This window comes from Balaenoptera ricei, chromosome 4 (assembly GCF_028023285.1).
Source record: "Balaenoptera ricei isolate mBalRic1 chromosome 4, mBalRic1.hap2, whole genome shotgun sequence".
NCBI lineage: Eukaryota > Metazoa > Chordata > Mammalia > Artiodactyla > Balaenopteridae > Balaenoptera > Balaenoptera ricei.
In genome coordinates, this window is record NC_082642.1 from 144,355,511 (window position 1) to 144,370,868 (window position 15,358).

A 15,358-nucleotide genomic window follows, 5' to 3' on the forward strand; every position below is an offset into this window, starting at 1 on the left:
AGAAACAATAAAGTATTTTCATTAAGGGTATGAACTTTGGGGTCCAAAGACCTTCACTCATATGTCATCACTTGCCCATGCTAATTAGGGCAAGTTACTTATCTCTCAAACGGACATGATTATAATAGAGATAGGCCTTATAAAATTATTGAAGATTGACTAACACTATGAATATATTTATATTTAGCACAGTACTAGATAGAGTAGTACCCAATAAATAATAGCTATTGTAGGGCTAATATTACTGCTAAACTCCTACATTCTAACTTTGAATCCTACCTTCTAGCTTTCTCACCCAGGAAGACTTATTAATTACTTCTGATGAACCAGGACTGTACCTCCATTTTTGACTTTACTCCTGTCATGGTTAATCATACAGTGCCTTCCAGACATGGTTTTCTGAGGATACCTACCTGAATAAGCTCGGTTAGTACTAATACTAGAATTTAGTCCTTAAACCTGTAGCTCTTAATGCCCAGAAAACTCTGTCCCATATGTGACGTAGAAGATAGAGCACCTTTACACTTGGATTCATACACACAATTTTTTGAACCATTTATAAAAAGAAAAATTTGCTTTTGATTCTTGCATAGAGGATGTTTTCAGTACTCTATAATAAAGTTAGATGTAAAATAGAATATATGTTACTCTCCCAACCTCACTACTATTTACTCTTGGCTCTGGGCAATCAAGATTCTATACTCATTCTTTTAGTAGCCTCCCAGACATTCTTTTGGAATTGTTCCTTCAAATTCACAAGCAGACTATTATTACTTTCCCCAGCCGTTGGTCTCTCCATGTCTTTGCTCTGACTGCTGTGCAGCCTGGATTGTACATTCCTTGAGGACAGGCTCTGTATTATTCACCTTTGCATTTGACTAGCACATAGTTTCTCATATTATAAGCACCTTAATAAATACGTTAAATGGAACTTATCTTACTATCCAAATTATAAGTAGGTGATTACAAAAAGGTGTTTGAAAAATTTATACTTAGAACTTGAAACACTTAGGAAATGTCTTTGTTCATTTTAAATAGTAAATCACATATTGGAAATGTTTTTAGATCTCACAGATCAACCATAATGACCTATTAACCCACCTTGCAGCTGAAATAATACTACCAGGAAAAAAAAGATATTCTACCTGTGTGTCTCAATGACCCTTCAATTTTCTTGAGTACTTGATTCCAGAATTGAAACAGAGCATTCCCTGTAGGCAGAGGTCCCCAGCCCCCGGGCCATGGACCAGTACTGGGTCCCTGGACTGTTAGGAACCGGGCCGCACAACAGAAGGTGAGCGGCGGGTGAGTGAACGAAGCTTCATCTGCCGCTTCCCATCGCTCCCCATCACTTTCATTACTGCCTGAACCATCCCCCCGGCCCCTGTCTGTGGAAAAATTGTCTTCCATGAAACCAGTCCCCGGTACCAAAAAGGTTGGGGACCACTGCTGTAGGGGCTCCTGGGCACAAGGAGCCTTTCTGTTCAGCCTCCATGACCTTCCTTGAGTTTCAAAGGGCAGATTTAAACAGTTTCTAATCAAGGGAGGAACAACCAACAAACCACCTGAGGCAAGATTAAAGGGACCAGAGAAGCTCATCAAAATTAGGAGACTGATCATCTGAGACCCTGCACACATCCTAATCTTGTCATCAACCCCACCCTTGAAGTATTGTTATAAAACTCCTCATCAAATCCTCCTGGGTTGGGACACATAGTTTTTTTTTTTTTTTTTTTTTAAGATTTTTAGAAATTTCATGTAATGTCTGAAACATTTATATTAACATATTTCCATACATATTTCCATACAAATACAAATATAAGATTTTTAGAAATTTCATGTAATGGGACACATAGTTTTTTAAGGCAGGAGCCAGCTGTGTCCGCATTTGCCTGGCAAAACAATAAAGCTATCCTTTTCTACTTCACCCAAAACTCTGTCTCCAAGATTCCATCTGGCACCGGTGCAGAGAGGCTAAGCTATCGGCATCATTTTTGGCGTCCAACGTGGGGCCGACTTGGGAAGGTCCTGGGGTGGGGATGTCCCTTGGCTTGTTAGGATGCTCCAATGTTTTCTCCACACTAGCCTCTTTCTAGGGAGTGGAGAGTTGGAGAACTCCTTTAGAGGCCAGATCACCTGGGACTCTTGCCTGGAAAGCCCGAGCCATAGTCATACCCCGTCCGCCATCCCAGCAGCTGGAAATCTGGGGCAGGAGTAGACGGCAGAAGAAGGATCACCCTAGCAGCTGCTGAGGCCATCTTTGCCGTGAGGCTGTTCCTCTCTTCCTCCTGCTTGGACCGTCCTGGTACTCCAAGGACTTATTTTGGGGAAGCAGAAGAGTAGCATCTAGAACACCTTGGCCAGCATGTGATAAGTCCCTTGTATGCACTCTGAGGGCCTGTTTGGCCCTGTCTGTTTGGGGGAGCCTTGGTTCCTATTTGGGGGATTCCGGGGAATCCCATTTAGAAGGTGTTGCAGGAAAGAAAATGGGGTACAAGAGGGTGGTCACGTCTCAGGTCTCAGGCGAGTCCCTGGGACGGCCGTCAAGTGTGGGTGCTTGGCTCTTGAAAGAATTCAAGAGCGAGCCATAGTAAAGTGAAAGAAGGTTTATTCACGGAGATACACACTCCACAGACACAGCGTGGGCCATCTCGGAAAGTGAGAGAGGCGCCAGGGTACATGGCTGTCAGTTTTTATAGGCGTGGGTAATTTCATATGCTAATCAGTAGGAGGATTATTCCAACTATTCTGGGGAAGGGGTGGGGATTTCCAGGAATTGAGTCACTGCCCACTTTTTGACCTTTTATGGTAGGCCTTGGAACTGTCATAGCGCCTGTGGGTGTGTCATTGCATGCTGATGTGTTACAATGAGTGTATACGGAGGCTTAAGGTCTAGTGGAAGTTGACTCGTCCACCACCTTAGACCTAGTTGATGCTAACCAGTTTATGTCCTGTCCTCAGGCTACGTCATTCTTTTAAAGTTTGTGCACTGCCCCCTTCCCATCTGATTGACACACTGCTTGGACCAAGATCATGGGCTAAGTTGGGAGTTGGAAGCAAATTTGGTTTTGGCTTGTTTGGTTTGGGGTTTCTGTTGCTGGTGAGGAGTTTGTTTTGTTCTTAGTCCATGCATGAATGTTCTCGCAATCAAACATGGGAAACGCTTCTTCTTTAATTCCATCTGATAGACCCCTGGGGAAAATCCTGGCAGACTGGTCAACCTATAGTTGTAAGCCTATGACTAAGAAAAAAATAAAATTCTATTGTAATTCTGCTTGACTAAAGTACATTCTTGAAAATGAGGAAAGGTGGTCTTTGAATGGTAGCCTAAATTACTATACTGTTCTTCAGCTAGAGTCGTTCTGTCACAGAAGTGGAAAGACAGGGGAATTTCCATATATCCAAGCCTTCATGAAACTGCATAGTAAGCAAAGTGAACAGCCTGGTAGTAAACTGATGGTACAAAGGGAGAGGAAAAATCTCATCCTGACCATGCAGTCATCAGAAACACGGAAGAATACAAATATACAAACAAATAGCTGGGCCAAATAACCAAAGGCTGAGTACCCACCCTGTATGTTGTTCTTGGTGGTGGTAGTGGTGATGGTGTTTATATATATATATATACTGAAATAGTCAACAATGGTGGCACATAATCTTGATCCTATATTATATATCTTGGAAATTCACCTATGTATAAAATTTCTGCTTTCAAAGCCAACTAAGTATGATTTTTCTAAATCTTACTCCTTACTGTTAGCAAAGTTTCCTTTAATTTGTCTAGGTTAAAAGACCTAGGCATTTAGAGGAAGAAAAATTCTTTCGTTTGACTACAAAAAATTTTTCAGGCTTTTAGTGCTATTAAAATAATCATATAAGATATTCAATTTCAAAGGGACACTATCAGTTTCTTGGTTTTAACCCCACAAGAAACTTTACCTTACATAACAGTCAGTTAAATAGATTCTCAACATCTAAATGAATTGGGATATTGCCGAAGCTCAGTACCTTACAAGGTGACACATTTCCTTCCTTCCTTCCTTCCTTCCTTTCTTCCTTCCTTCCTTTTTTTCCCACAGATTATATGAGTAGAATTTAGGATCAATTATATTTTATGACATCAAAGAATCAACCTTATAGCTACACCTATATATGAGTTTTAAATCATTCTTCTGGAACTAAGCAGAAAAAATCTAATTCCTTTCCCACGTGATTTTTCTTCAGTAAATATCTTCAATAGATATATCTATAAATATATATATATATCTTTATCTCTTGTTCTCCTTTTTTTCCCACTAAATACCACTCCTCACTCCTAGTTATTAATTCAAAAAATCATCACCAACCTACCACTGTCCCATGTGGCACCAGAGGAAATGAGTTCTCCATTCTTGAATATTAAATTTGAACAAATATTAAATTTCTCACATTAGGGTTTCAAGTAGATGATCTTTATATTTTGTTTAAATTCTAATTTTCTACTATTGTGTAATATCAGTAAAAGAATTATACTCTCCCCTCACCAAAAACTAGACAGAAATTTACATAATTACCAGGTGTAAAATAGTATTTACTTCATAAGGCTATTTTCAGGGATATGTGAAATAATCTATATAAAACACCTAGCACGTTGCCTGATATATAAACAGTGCTCAAAATATAATTTTAAACTAATTACTCTAAAGTTATTTTGTATAAGCTAAACTCAAGGAGTAGTTCTATGACACCTTCTAACTTATTTGTGTTTTTGAAACACACATGATAGTGAATTCTGGCTACTGTGTTTATTCTTAGCGTGGTTGAATGAGATGTGCACAGAAGCACAGTAATCCCATGGCACTGAGAAAATAATTTTGATTTCAATGTTAGATAGTGAGTGAATCAGCTAGTTAATGGCATGATCAAACAGTAGTGGAAATACCAGTCACTCCCATCACAGCACGAAGATTGATCTGTTTATGGATGGAAATAATGCACACATTGTTCTTGAAACCAATCTATCACCACAAAATAGCGCTATGGTCTAAACACTTTAATCCTTCTCTACATGTGTGCTTTGGCTTGTACTATGGGGAAAATAATATAAAGTTTAATAAATAGTTAATATTAAATCAAAAGAAGAGACAGAGGATGCTTTTCATGGTGCTTTCTGGTTAACTTTAAATACTGGCGTGATCTCTATTTCTTTATAAAGATAGGTTGCTTGTTTAACTTGTACACTTTACTTATATATTTTAAAACATGTACACCATTTTAGAAATATCCTATATTATAGGATTATATTTTAACTTTTTATTCATGTGAATCATGTTGAATCACATATGCAAGGGCATTTTTTTAAGAAAATAACATCACACACATTTTAAAATTAGACGTCTTAGAGCCTTACCCTCTTAAAGATTAGCTTACACAAAATAACATGAGTAGTTAATACAAAGTATAGTAACAGCCCATATTTATTGAGCACTTAGTATATGCCAGGCAATGTGCCAAGTGCTTTGCACATATTATATCCCATATCCCTGAAAATATCCCATAAATGTAAATTTACCTGTTAATTACTTTGACAGTGACATATAAATTCCTGTCTATTTATTGAGGAGATCATCTCTTAACTGATAATTATAGCATTATGGAAAATTAGGATTTAAAGAAAGTATAAAGGTCATCTACCTGAAACCCTAATGTGAGGCTTGAACCTTCTGTACACTGTCCCTTCCAAATTTAATATTTCAGGCACAAGGAACTAACTGCCTCTGGATATGGCTCACCCTATCTTAGAACAGTTTTAGCTGTTGGAAAACTATTTTAAATTCAGCCAAATTCTGTCTTTCTTTAGTTTCCCTAGTTGTCTGTTTTCTAGAAACAAGACAGAACACATTAGGTGAAGTATTAAGAAATGTACAGTGTGACCTGTCCTGCTGCCTAAGACATTTCTTTCCCAGACAAAACTTCCCAGTTCCCTTTAACTGTTCTGTATGTGATCTATGTCATTTCTTCACTCTGCTAGCAGCTCTTCTGTGAGTCTTCCCTGGATTACCTCTCTTTATCTTAAAGACCGATACCTAGAATAGCCCACTGGTCAGATCAGTAGTACAGATTTTCTATTCAACTGCCTGATTTCTTATTGTCTCTCTCTTACCCACTGTGAGTTTAACAACTTACTTAAACCTCTCTTTGTTATAAAGTGAGGCTTAAAATAGTCTCTCCCTCATAGACTTGCTGTTAGGTTTCAATGAGATAGTCCACATAATGTCCTTAGAATAGTTCTTGGCACATGGAAAATATTCAGCAAATGCTTTGCATTATTATTAATACTATTTGTTTGAAAATTGCCATCATAAGTACTAGTTTCAAGGTTTGATCTTCCCATAGCGTAGTGACAATTTCATCATAATTTTTCTAATGTATCTAAAATGGGGTTAGTTTCTGACAACAGTGGAGATTAAAATTGTAGATTGTATACATTAATGAATAAATGTACAAATAAATAAATGAATGAATAAATGAATAATGTATATGTGTATATATAATGTGTATGTGTATATATATATAATATTTGTGTATAGATACTATATATATGTTATATATATGAAATTTACTCCCAAATAGTCAAAGCACTGGTAGTTAAGAAACCATTTTAAAATATATTACTCAATATGTCTACCTTAAATAGGAGATTTCTAATGAAGTTACAAATTAACTTATGCAGTTGATATTTATTGAAAGAAGTAATTGTCAAGTAACATATTTCTTCAGTCAGATAATCTTTTTTTCCTTTCTATATAGTCAATCAAATTAACAAGTGACCTAGATTCTACTTCCTCAAAGTCTCTTGACTTGATTCCTTTCTTTACTTCACCACAGGTCTTGCAAACTCAACTTCATTTTATTTTACTGGTAATCTAGGAAAACCCGATCATTTGTGTCTCTGCAACTTTCTCCTCAAATCAATTTATCCAGGACACTCCCTGCTACCAGAATCATTTTTCTTAAATGCAAGTTTGATGATTTATCATTTCACTTGTTAAGAGCCCACAATTATCTCCTAGGCCACCTACCCGTCCTCTGGCCTTCCTCTTAGAGTCTAATTTATCTTTGTAGTGCTGGTTTCTCCTCTTTTTTTAAAATACATACCTTAATGACTAGCCAACACAATCTACACACTTCTCTTTAAATGCAGCCTGAACTTGGTACTCTCATTACATTTTTATTTGCTCACATAGGCTAACATTTTCCTCCCACTCATCTTTGCTTATTATGATTCTTCCACACTGCATCTTAAGTACCACTCCATCCATAAAGTCTTTCTGGTTCTCCAGTTCAACACAATCTCTTGAGGCAGATGCTAAACCCCAATGCTCTCTGTTTGAACATATCTTAGGGCACTTATACAAACTTGTATCATCGTCATGTCTGTATTTCTCTTTTGTTCTTATCTCAACATAAATCCCTTGAATATAGATACAGTGTCCTATTTTTCATAGTAGCTCCTCACAATATTTAGCCAAATTCCTGGGAAATCATATGAGCTTAATAAATATTTGTTGAGATGGTAGTATTCCCTAAAATAGGCACGTGTTAAGTTTCTAAGATTTATTTTTTTTAAATGTAACTATTGTTTTCTCTTATAAAGACATACTGAAATACTCTTAAACATTTTTGAAAAATGACTTTGAGGAATTAACAGAAAATCCCTATAGGTGTGAACCAATTTTATAACATAAATGATTATGAAACACCTTACTTTTGATATTTCTTTTGCATATTGAAATATTCAAAACATTATTTATCCCATTTACTTCTATACAAATCCACAAAATACAAGAGATAGAAAACTCAAATTAAAAAATAAATTAAAATTACTGGTTTGGTTGGTATTACTCTACTTGAAATGATGGTCAAGTTTTTTCATGATTTTTATTCTTGTAGAGTTATGTTTGCCAGCTACAAAACTATACACTTAAACATATGATAAATACAACCAACACAAGGGCTAGCTGAGGAAACTGTGACCCAAGGGCAGATAATTACCGTGTTAGAGTTAGGTCAGCTGACTGGTGATCTGGTCTGAATTACCGGCTACCACTCATCCAATAATCCTCCCTCACCTGGTCTTCCAAATGAGGATTAGCTTGTCTTTCCAGGGTTGAGAAACTATGCTTTTGTAAAAAGCTGTAAGAAAATTCTAGTCCTCTACTTCACTAGTGTTTAGAAAGGAGCACTTATGCAAACTTGCTGAGATGAGGTTAAATACCAAAAAGATAGTCACCTCAGTCATTTTTTTGTCTGATGCAAGAGATAAAAACTTCAGAGATTTTCTCTGTAGTGAAAAGATGATTTATTAATCCATTATTAATTTTTTATGCCAGTGAGTTTTAGTCTTTGCTTATTGTGGACTCAGTCTAGATTGGCAAATCAACGCATAAATTCTGTAATCTACATCAAGTTTTATTACTTAGGCCACTAATGTTATTATGCAGGTAGCCAGTGAGCAGTGACTCACAAGCTGGCAAAGGGGAAAACTGCCTCCCCTCACTGCCCCCTGACATACACACAGGGGAGATATTTGGCAATGTCTGGAGACATTTTTAGTTGTTACAGCGGGGCAGTGCTAATTGCATCTAGGCAGTAGAATCCAGAGATGCTGATAAGCATCTTACACGACACAGAACTGTCCCCCACCACAGAAAACCTTTCAAGCTCAGAAGGTCAATAGTGTCACACAAAATGGTGGTAAAGGGCAAGGATTTTGGAGTCTGACTACCTAAGTGCCCACCCTATATACACCTTCAGCTCTGCCACATTATACCTGTATGATTTTGGACAATTTGATTAATCTCCCTAAGCTTCACTTTCAATATCTATAAAGTGAAGATAATATCCAAAGATTTGTTTTGTTAATTTATATAATTTGTTAAATTACATAATTAGTACTTAAAGCTTGTAGTACAGTTCCTGGAACATAGTAAACGCTCAAGAATACCATTTTAAAGTTAGTATGATTTAAGATTATCTTAATAATTATGCCAGGAGTCCTATATATGCCCCAATTTGGTATTGCATTTCTCAATTAACTATTCATAACATAAAAATATCATTAGCAACACTCCCCTCTTCGGGTTATCAATAGATATTTAATCCTGAAACAAATAAAAATGAAATCCCCTATTATTTGAAATCATCTGAGAAACATTTAGTGTTTTCAAACCATCCTTAGAAAGAAAAGTTTTCAGCACTTTATTCTGACACCCACAATTCGTACAGAGCACTCAACCTGTATTGGGAGTAGGAGGTTAAAAAGTAAGATGGAATTCTGGTCCCTGCTTTTGAGACCCAAAGTTTTTAATTAAAGTGATAGGAAATAGAAACCAATTTAAACTGAACACTGAGATTGCATGGTTGACTTCTTGTGTTAAAGAGAAGGTAGTTACAAAACTGGGAGCTGCTCTCACAAGCATTAGGATGATATAGGAAATGATACAAGAACTCAAAATATGAAATCACATTTTCATATGCGCCCTAGAACAGAAATATGCAGGGATTTCTAGGGTGGTTAGGGTTGCCAACGCTCAAGGATTAATCAGAGGTTTCAGAGAGGATGTCAGCCTTAGCAGAGCTATTTGTACATATGGCAAGTGATGTTACTGAACTGGTCAACTTGACCCACATCCTGGCCAAGACGACCTGTCTCAGTTAGGAAAGTTCTTTTTCCAATCGAATTCATTCAGCCAATAACAAAACTGATGCTTAGACTAGAACAGCACAAGCTTTATTCAACGGCCAATGAATGGAGAAGCAGGATCCTAGTTCACAAATCAATTTCTCAACCCAATTCAGGTGGAAACACCAAATATATAGGAGGGTCGAGGTAAAAGAGAGGGATTTGGAAAGAGTGGGAGGAATACTCATGAGTTATCTGAGAACAGGGATGTGGTTTGGACCTGGAACTGCAACACTACTTTTCAGTCCTTGAATGGGCTTTTCCAGTTGTTGTCATGGTAATTGTCAACTGTCATGGCAGTGGTGGGTGTGTCATTTAGCATGCTAATGTATTATCATTATAATGAGGTTCAAGGTCTACTGGAAGTCAAATCTTCCACCATCTTGGGATTAGTTGGTTCTAACAAGTCCTTTTTTTTTTTTTTTCTCTTTGCAGCTTCCTCTTGAAACTTAGAGTAATTGGTTTCTATTTGAGGGAGGGACAGAAGGTATGATCCTGGGGCAACAGCCTTCATTACAGTGACAGGCTTGAGGAAAAAGTTTGGTGCTACAGGTCTCCTGCCCATGGTTGAGTTAGTGTTCTGGCACCTCCACCCCCCATCTGCTTGGGTTAGTAGAACAAGCAAAGCACAAAATTAAGATCAGAGACTCACTGGATCTTGGTACAAAAGGAGAAGCAAGTAACTTTGTAGTGTTTGAAATCCAGAGCACAACTTGAAGTAGAACAGAAACTAAAGGAAGCTAGTTGTTGACAGGTGAAGAAGCAGACTATTGAAGAAGTAATGTTTGGGGATTTTTTTGGTTATACTCTTATGAAGTTTTTTTATATTTATACTATGCCTGATATAATCAAAATCTTTGGAGGGAGACTTCTAGCTTGTATAGGTTGAAACCATGGTTTATGCTGCCATTACAAAATATCCATTCCAACTTACATATCAAGGTAAAAGAAGAAAACAGCTTAGACTATTTTAGAGTCTCTTCATAAATGAGAACAATATTGATTAAGTCCCAGTTCTATGTTCATTGTATGGCAATTTTATAGAAGGAGCTGAAACACTAGAACTAAACATCGGAGAGAGGTGGGAAGAAGAAAAAAATACAATCAAAGAAAAGTCTTGGAGAGTAATTTGGAGAGGGGTGGTGGTTAAAATAACATTATATTTTGGTGCACTTTTCTAGTATCTACTGAGTCAGTTCTGTTCTTCTTAAATTTAGTTGAACTTTCTGTATGTGTGGGTCTAGTCTTGGCAAATCAATTTACATGAACAAAAATCACAGATTCTCTAGTTCAGTGGAGACTATGACCAATATACTATTTTCATACATCTGAGGCTAACCACTCCTCATCCACTCAGTAGAAGGCCTACTATGTGTCAGGCACTGTTTTAGGCACTTGGGATGCATGGAACACAAAACAAAGCAAACTTGACTTTGTAAAGCTTGCATTCAGGTGAAGGGTGATCACTATAAATTAAAAACACAAAAAAAGTATATTACACAGTAACTTAGAAAAACTTACTGCACCAGGGAAGCTTTGGGGTAGATGGTAAGTAGAGAAACATGGAGCACAGGCCTGAGGAAACTCACTGTGGACTGTGTCCCTGTGAATTTGGGAGGAAAATCTGCGAGGTCAGTGGCATCAATGGTGGCCAAGATTCCTAAAGACAGTTGCAGCTGAGAGCATCTGATGCACAAGAGAGGAGTGCTGATCTTATTCCATGAGCACAAATTGTTTTTAATTGATGTTTTTAAAATTAATGATGGAAAAACAGCAATGGCCAAGGGGACTGGGGGCAAGGCAGAGGGGCAGAGGAGTTGGTTATAATTTCAAATGGAAAGGTCTGAGTAGATCTGGTAGAGGTGACTTTCAAGCAAAACTTAACACGTATTATTGACAGCCAAATATATTTTAGCTTGTGGGGATATATAATGAACAAAATAGTCTGTCTCCACTGTTTATATTCTAATGGGAAGAGACAGCAATAATAATAAAGAATTATATAATATATCAAGTGATGAGAACATCAAGTGGGTAGAGATTCATCAGAATGGGGTGGTCTTTCTGATAATGCAGACTGGGAGGTTTTTTTATAGGGTGGAAATTAAGCAGCAGACTCTAATTCATATAATTCCTCAGTGTGGAACTGAAGAAAGTATATCTCTGGCAAATATTATGTTCTGACACTTCATTAGGGAGAGTAATTCCAAGGACGGGTTTTCAAAGAGAAGGAGAGAGGCAGGGAAGAAGGGCAAGTGAATAAAAAGGCTTGTTCTGATTTGACTACCATCTGTGATCAGACACATCAGGGTGCTTGGTCTCCTGGGACCATCTTCTAAGAAGTTGGAGTACTGTGGCATCTCTGGGTTCTCCACTGGGAGACAAGGGGAAAGCATTTACCTGTTATTACAGTGTCTCATTTGTGAAAGTTATACCCTATGGTGCCTTAACAAGATAGCCCTTCTGGGCTGCTCTTGAGTAGGCTCTAAGGTGGTCCCATGGTATTTCACATCATGGGAAGCTTTGGGGTAGATGGTGAGTAGAGACACATAGAGCACAGGCATGAGGAAACTCACTGTGAACTGTGCCCCTGTTGGGAGGAAAACCTGCAGGGCCCATGGCCTCAATGGTGGCTGCGGTACCAAGTGACAAAAGTCCCTGTAGACAAGCAAAGCTAAGAGGATCTGACACAGTGCAGAAGCAAGGAGTACCAATCTTATGCCATAAGCACAAATTGTTTTTAATTAATGGTGGAAAACTTCTCTTAAATCACTTAATAGTTCATTAAATAAATTATGATTTCCAGTATTGCTCCATTTATCACAATATCAGGCAATCTTAACAAAATTCCAAATTAATGGTCTTTAATAGTCATGGGAAAAGCCATTGGGAATGCTATAAGGAGCAAAGAGAAAAAGTGTGTAGATAAGCATATTTTTATTTCATTTTACATATTTTTTGAGAGGAAATAAAACTTTCACCCAAATCCACTTTCTTATACACATTTTGGCTCTATCAGATGATTAAAACTGAATTTAAAATTTTGAACTACTAACATGGCACATCTTTACATGACCATTAAAAATATCTATTTCAACCTGCATATTAAGATAAAAGAAAGACATAGTATACAAGAGGTTTGGGTATCTTTATTGTATATTGTAAACAATTGGAACTCCATCTGCTTTGGGTGTTTTGGTTCTAAGCAAGCACCAGTTATCTGAAGCAAGATGGGACAGAGTTTCATTCAACACGTCAGTATGAAACTTCACAGTCCTGGTAGAGAGGATAGAAGAACAATTGGTAATATGTGCCGTTATCTTCTTCTCAGTGTCTGTTCTGAAGTCACCGAAGTCATTTCAAAGTACTAAGTCAAATGTCTCTAAATTCACTCACTTTTTTAGGGCAACTTCATTAACATTTAAATTATGCATGTATATGTATATGCATTATAAAGAGAGAGCTCTTAATTCACATTTCTCTTTAGAACTCAGGTTTTTCTTCTAATATTAGACTATCCTGTAGAGCCAGCAATTTTTTTTTCTTGAGATTTGAAAACCATAGTTTAAAAGTCCTTTTGTATAATGAAGAAGTGAGTCAGACAAAATCATCACAAACAAGACTTTCAATTTTTCTTGATGAAATGTCAATGAAAGTACAAGTTAAACTTGTCTCTTTGACTCAGTCTTGAAGTGGTTTCTCCTCTTGTTTGTCCTCAGTGCTTTCTGCATAGCAAAGTGAAATCAACACATTTCAAAAGCAACAGAAAGGGGTGGTGACAATATTTTTGGCTTCCATTTTTGTTGTTGGTTAAATATGATTATGACTTCTTTCCTAGTCAAGAACACCTAAATTCTGTCTTCCAAAGAGGACAGAATGATGTATTTTTTTGTGTGCAACATCATTTTCCATCAATGAACATTACTTAGACTGTGTATTTCATCCAGAGAAACCAGAGATAAAATTCCATCTAAAGACTTCTGATTTTTCATCCTATATAAAAATACTTTATCAAGGTTGTCATGGAGCTGACAAGGGCAATTTTTAAAAGAGATTTTTAAACAAGAAACTTTTTTGAAAGTCTGTATTTACTTCCATTTTTACAACTACTAGCTAAGGTCAAAGATGCTGGTATTTTATCTGGCCACTTCAATGAAATCAACAATATGCACATAATAAAATTGTAGAGGGACTTCCCTGGCAGTCCAGTGGTGCTCCCAATGCAGGGGGCACAGGTTCAATCCTTAGTCAGGGAACTAAGATCCCACATGCCATGGGGTGCAGCCAAAAAAAAAAAAATTGTAGAAAAAAATGGAGTAAAACTGTAGGGGAACGTTGTCCTTATATTGATAACTATGTTGTATCCACTCAGTAAGCTACCAGTAGTGTAAACAAAAACTATATTAGAGCCATAAACAATTTGAGGATTTATTCAGCTCCAACTATTGAATTCTTTCTTATTTTAATGTTAGTCATAAGCAATTTCTTAAAATTTCCAACTTTATTGTAGCAATTATCAGCATCTTCTCATGAATATTGACATCAGTTACACTTTCCATTTTCCCACAACAGTCATCATATCTGGTAGATTCTGTTTCATAAATATCTCACAATGCTGTCCTTCTTCCTTCTTATGACACCTCCTTTATATAACTGATGACCATTTATCTTCATACTTTCTCCTATATTCTCCTAACAGAAAATCTGTTCTGTACATCATTGCCAAGGTTCATTTGTCTAGAAACAAATTTGTTGATTTCAATGTCTTACTACTGCATACAGTAGAGGTCAGAATGCCTATTAGGCTTTTCACTCATCTTAACTTCTCCTGTGTCCACATAGTGTCTGGCAACACACACATACTCAACATTTCCTGAACACCCCATGCTTTTTATCCTCTTGCCTTAGTTCTTGCCTCTTTTCTGTTGGGAATACTATTTCTCTGATTTTTCCCAGACTTCTTGCCCTTCATCGTATAAATCACAGATCTTGTGAAAGTTTTCTGATCTCTCTAAAGAATTAGTCATGTCCTTCTATGTGCTTCTGTAGAATTTGCTCTGTTCTCTGTGGTGTATGGGTTATGTAAACTACTTGAGGCTGTCAGCAGCTCATTCCTTCACTCAACTCACAATTAATAAGAGCCCACTTTGTGCCAGGCACTCTACTCCATGCTGAGGATGCAAGAGTATATGCAACAGAACATGGTGTCCCCATTTTTGAGGACTGGTGAATTTCCAGCCTCAGCATGCATACTGACCATTTGGGGCACTTTACAAAAATGTAGATTTCTGAGATACATCATCAGATATTCTGACCCACAAGCTTGGGGTATGGTCCAGGAATGTGTCCTTTTATTAACTACTCTAAGAGATGCTGGTGCCTGTGGTTCATTTACACAATGTGAGAGATCCTGCAATAGATTTTATGCTCTGTTAAACATGATAAATATTTATTTTCATTTAATTTTATTTTATTATTTTATTTCTACTCATATTCCCAGCAGCTAGTCTGGTAACTGGTACTTTGTATATGCTCAATAAATATTTTTGGCTGAATGATGCTCTCATGAAATTTACAATCTAGTGGAAGGCTGTAGAAGATTACACAGGCCATCATAATACCATATGCCATGGT